The sequence below is a fragment of the Phyllobates terribilis genome, unplaced genomic scaffold, assembly GCF_046119375.1.
Source record: "Phyllobates terribilis strain yellow unplaced genomic scaffold, ASM4611937v1 Scaffold_25__1_contigs__length_18738178, whole genome shotgun sequence".
NCBI classification, from domain to species: Eukaryota; Metazoa; Chordata; class Amphibia; order Anura; family Dendrobatidae; genus Phyllobates; species Phyllobates terribilis.
Window position 1 is genome coordinate 6864077 of NW_027362785.1, and position 6000 is coordinate 6870076.

The 6000-nt window shown below is 46.2% G+C and overlaps 1 protein-coding gene across 1 annotated transcript in view; it reads right to left on the bottom strand.

The window, feature by feature from the left end:
* Window positions 1–6000, bottom strand: part of TBCD (tubulin folding cofactor D) — a 232762-nt gene that overhangs the window by 217305 nt on the left and 9457 nt on the right. The window lies entirely within an intron of this gene.

Here is a 6000-nt window from a genome sequence, read left to right on the forward strand (position 1 = left end):
TTCAATATAGGTGGAGGGGAGATACGCCGTTTGATTAGTCTGTTATCGAACAGGAGCCGTTGCTATATTAAATATAACTTCCGCAATAAATGCTCCTCCATGGACTCTTATGTCTTAGGGGGAACCTACCCACACACCCCCTGTGCTGACATCACAGGGGCTGGGCTCCACCCTTCATGTCTTTATTAAAAACTCTAACTTCTGGGATAACTTATCGCTCGTTGATCCCAGAAGCTGGCAAAGGACGCCATTTTTTCTGTTATGATTTTAACTTTGTTTAGAGACCATGCATGGCGTATTTGCGACCCGTCATTCTGGTGCTTTTGCGCTACAGCTCCACGGAGGGGTTTACAGCGACAGGAAAATATCCCTATCGTTCCCTAGCTGACACTGCCACTAAAAATATGGGTCCCATCATTATTGGATGTATGGAACTTTGGTTATTCCTTATTTCGTTTTCAGATCCAAAGGGACTGGAGACTTTTGTTAAACTCTCTGAAGTCCTGGGAAGGAAATTTCAACAGGTATCTGTAGATTTATAGCAAGCCTGCGTCTAATTGTCCCCTCCTTTGCCAGGAGAAATCTACTCGCATTTTAAGTAGGTTGGTGGCACCGCTCTTGTCAGCATTTGTGTACAAGGCCTTACTCATGAGTGTGTTAATTGGGGTTTTGTGCTGAGATTTACATGGAGACAGCTCTTGTACTGATGAGTGGTCGACAAAAGGTGGATAAGGGAGGGGTGAGGGGGTGAAAGAATAATTTCAATATTTCTCTGACATATACAGAGGAGATAGATAGATAGATAGATAGATAGATAGATATACACACACACAAACACAGTACAGACCAAAAGTTTGGACACACCTCATTTAAAGATTTTTCATGACTATGAAAATTGTACATTCACACTGAAGGCATCAAAACTATGAATTAACACATGTGGAATTATATACTTAACAAAAAAGTGTGAAACAACTGAAAATATGTCTTATATTCTAGATTCTTCAAAGTAGCCACCTTTTGCTTTGATGACTGCTTTGCACACTCTTGGCATTCTCTTGATGAGCTTCAAGAGGTAGTCACCGGAAATGGTTTTCACTTCACAGGTGTGCCCTGTCAGGTTTAATAAGTGGGATTTCTTGCCTTATAAATGGGGTTGGGACCATCAGTTGTGTTGTGCAGAAGTCTGGTGGATACACAGCTGATAGTCCTACTGAATAGACTGTTAGAATTTGTATTATGGCAAGAAAAAAGCAGCTAAGTAAAGAAAAACCAGTGGCCATCATTACTTTAAGAAATGAAGGTCAGTCAGTCCGGAAAATTGGGAAAACTTTGAAGGTGTCCCCAAGTGCAGTTGCAAAAACCATCAAGCGTTACAAAGAAACTGTCTCACATGAGGACCAACCCAGGAAAGGAAGACCAAGAGTCACCTCTGCTTCTGAGGATAAGTTTATCCGAGTCACCAGCCTCAGAAATCGCAGGTTAACAGCAGCTCAGATTAGAGACCAGGTCAATGCCACACAGAGTTCTAGCAGCAGACACATCTCTACAACAACTGTTAAGAGGAGACTTTGTGCAGAAGGCCTTCATGGTAAAATAGCTGCTAGGAAACCACTGCTAAGGACAGGCAACAAGCAGAAGAGACTTGTTTGGGCTAAAGAACACAAGGAATGGACATTAGACCAGTGGAAATCTGTGCTTTGGTCTGATGAGTCCAAATTTGAGATCTTTGGTTCCAACCACCGTGTCTTTGTGCGACGCAGAAAAGGTGAACGGATGGACTATACATGCCTGGTTCCCAACGTGAAGCATGGAGGAGGAGGTGTGATGGTGTGGGGGGCTTAGCTGGTGACAGTGATGGGGATTTATTCAACATTGAAGGCATACTGAACCAGCATGGCTACCACAGCATCTTGCAGCGGCATGCTATTCCATCCGGTTTGCATTTAGTTGGACTATCATTTATTTTTCAACAGGACAATGACCCCAAACACCTCCAGGCTGTGTAAGGGCTATTTGACCAAGCAGAGTGATGGGGGGCTACGCCAGATGACCTGGCCTCCACAGTCACCAGACCTGAACCCAATCGAGATGGTTTGGGGTGAGCTGGACCGCAGAGTGAAGGCAAAAGGGCCAACAAGTGCTAAGCATCTCTGGGAACTCCTTCAAGATTGTTGGAAGACCATTTCCGGTGACTACCTCCTGAAGCTCATCAAGAGAATGCCAAGAGTGTGCAAAGCAGTCATCAAAGCAAAAGGTGGCTACTTTGAAGAACCTAGAATATAAGACATAGTTTCAGTTGTTTCACACTTTTTTGTTAAGTATATAATTCCACATGTGTTAATTCATAGTTTTGATGCCTTCAGTGTGAATGTACAATTTTCATAGTCAGGAAAATACAGAAAAATCTTTAAATGAGAAGGTGTGTCCAAACTTTTGGTCTGTACTGTATATACACAGAGGAGGAGAGCAGTATATATATATACATACATACACACACACACACACACACACACAGAGGAGGAGACATATATATATATATATATATATATATATATATATATATATATATATATATATATATATATATATATATTATATAATATATCGTCTTATCCCGTCTGTCTGTCTGTCTAGGAAATCCCGCGTCGCTCATTGGTCCGGCAGCGGCCAATCAGCGCCGCGGGATTTCTGAAAAAAGATGGCGGCCGTTAGCGGCTCAACTGCGGGATGGAGCTGAGCGGCGATGCAGCCGGCAGGTACCAGCAGAAGGAACCCCACCGCCGGACGGAGATGCAGCCGGGAGATGAGCAGCGCTACACACACACAGAGGAGGAGAGCAGTGTATGTATGTATGTATGTATATATATATATATATATATATATATACACACATATACATATATATATATACATACATACATACACACATATATATATATATATATACACATACAGAGGAGGAGAGCAGTATATATATATATATATATATATACACACATACAGAGGAGGAGAGCAGTATATATATATATATATATATACACACATACAGAGGAGGAGAGCAGTATATATATATATATCAGCTTAAGTGTCCATGAGCTGAAGTGCCTGAAATTTGAATTAATCCTGAATTGAACCTGAAGTGAACTGAAGGTACCTGGATACTAAGTCACAGTAAACAATGTTTGTGTTTGTTTTCACTCTCACCCCCTTAATCCTTCACTTCTTTCAACCACCCCTAATCCCTACACCTAGTAATGAACTCTTCATCTCTCCCTCCATTCTCCCCACCCATCTCACCTTCTCCTCAGAGCTATTCCACAACATACAATCCTTTGTCTCCAAACACAGACAGCCACCTCATGCCCTCTCCTGCTCCCACCTAATAACGCTTTCTCTGCTCCTCCTTACTGCCGGCGACATCTCTCCAAATCCTGGCCCTCCTCACCACATCCCTACATTCACTTCCACCTCCTACCCCCGATCTATCCCAAACTCTCGTAACCCTTCTAACCTTACACCCATCCGCCCAGCCCCCGCTTCCCCAGTCCCTCTAACAGGAGCTCTATGGAATGCTCGCTCTGTCTGCAATAAACTTTCCTACATTCACGATCTCTTCATCACTAACAAGCTTTCCTTCCTCGGAATCACTGAAACCTGGCTCACCCCCTCCGACACAGCCTCTCCTGCTGCACTTTCGTATGGCGGATTCCACCTCTCCCATACCCCCCGCCCCAACGGCAAGCACTGTGGAGGAATAGGTTTCCTCCTCTCAGAAAACTGCTCCTTCACCCAGATCCCACTGCCACCCGCAATTACTCTCCCGTCTTTTGAAGTGCACTGTGTGCGCATCTACTCCCCCTCCAACCTCCAACTGGCTGTCATCTACCGCCCCCCAGGATCAGCCACCACTTTCTTTGACCACTTCACCACCTGGCTCCTTCATTTCCTCTCCGTTGACATCCCCACTATCCTCATGGGCGACTTTAACATCCCCATTGATACTTCCCTCTCAGCTGCCTCTAAGCTTCTATCCCTCACTTCCTCCTTTGGTCTTACCCAGTGGTCTTCCACACCCACCCACAAAGACGGCCACACGCTGGACCTCATCTTCACCCGCCTCTGTTCCCTATCTAACCTCTCTAACTCACCTCTCCCTCTCTCTGACCACAACCTACTCACATTCTCTTCTCTCTCCTCCCCGGGGCAACAATCCCCACTCCACAAACTTGAATACCCTCGTAGAAATCTCAAACACCTTGACCTACACTCTCTCTCTGAATCCCTCCTCCCTCTTACAGACATTAGTTCCTTACATGATGCAGATGCTGCTGCCACTTTGTACAACACCACAACAGCTGCAGCTCTCGATTCGGTCGCCCCCCTCATGCATACCAAGACTCGCACAATCAACAGACAACCCTGGCACACCAGCCTAACTAAAGAACTGCGACGGGCCTCCAGGGCTGCTGAACGTAGATAGAAAAGGTCCCACTCCATCGCATTCAAACAGTCCCTCACTACCTTCAAGTCCACACTCACTGCAGCAAAACAAACATACTTCACATCTCTCATATCCTCCCTGTCCCACAACCCCAAACAACTATTCAACACCTTCAATTCTCTCCTCCATCCCCCAGTGCCTCCTCCCTCTCCTCATTCTTCAAGCAGAAGATTGACACCATCAGACAAAGCTTTTGCCTAAAGCCCCCACAGCCCCTCCCCACACCTACTCAACCCTCCTCCTCCAAAACTACATTCTCCACCATTTCTGAAGATCAACTTTCCTCCTTACTCTCCAAATCACACCTCACCACCTGTAAACTTGACCCAATCCCGTCCCACCTCATCCCAAACCTTACCACTATCTTCATCCCAGCCCTAGCCCACCTCTTCAACCTGTCACTAACAACTGGTGTCTTCCCCTCATGTTTCAAACATGCCTCAATCACACCCATCCTCAAAAAGCCCTCCCTTGACCCATCCTCTGTGTCTAGCTATCGCCCCATATCACTTCTCCCCTATGCCTCAAAACTACTGGAACAACACGTCCATCTTGACTGTCCTCCAACCTCTCCTCCTGCTCCCTCTTTGACCGCCTACAATCTGGTTTCCGACCGCACCATTCTACTGAAACTGCACTGACTAAAGTCACAAACGACCTACTAACCGCCAAATCTAAGCGACACTACTCTGTCCTCCTCCTCCTAGACCTGTCATCTGCCTTTGACACAGTGGACCATTCCCTCTTGCTACAGACTCTCTCATCTCTCGGCATCACAGACTTGGCCCTATCCTGGATCTCCTCATACCTAACAGACCGGACATTCAGTGTCTCCCACTCACACACCACCTCTTCATCTCGCCCCCTATCTGTCGGTGTCCCCCAAGGTTCAGTTCTAGGACCCCTGCTCTTCTCCATCTACACCTTAGGCCTGGGACAGCTCATAGAGTCTCATGGCTTTCATTATCACCTCTATGCTGATGACACACAGATCTACCTCTCTGGACCCGATATCACCTCCGTATTAACCAAAATCCCACAATGTCTGTCTGCTATTTCATCCTTCGTCTCTGCTAGATTTCTAAAACTTAACATGGACAAAACAGAATTCATCATCTTTCCGCCATCTCATTCAACCCTCCCAACTGACCTATCTATCAACGTCAATGGCTGCCCACTCTCCCCAGTCCCCCAAGCTCGCTGCCTCGGGGTAACCCTGGACTCGGAACTCTCCTTCAAACCACATATCCAAGCCCTTTCCACTTCCTGCCGACTCCAACTTAAAAATATCTCCCGGATCCGCACATTCCTAAACCATGAATCTGCAAAAACACTAGTGCACGCCCTCATCATCTCCCGCCTTGACTACTGCAACCTCCTGCTCTGTGGCCTCCCCTCTAACACTCTCGCACCCCTCCAATCTATCATAAACTCTGCTGCTCGACTAATCCACCTGTCCCCCCGCTATTCCTCGGCCTCTCCTCTCTGTCAATCTC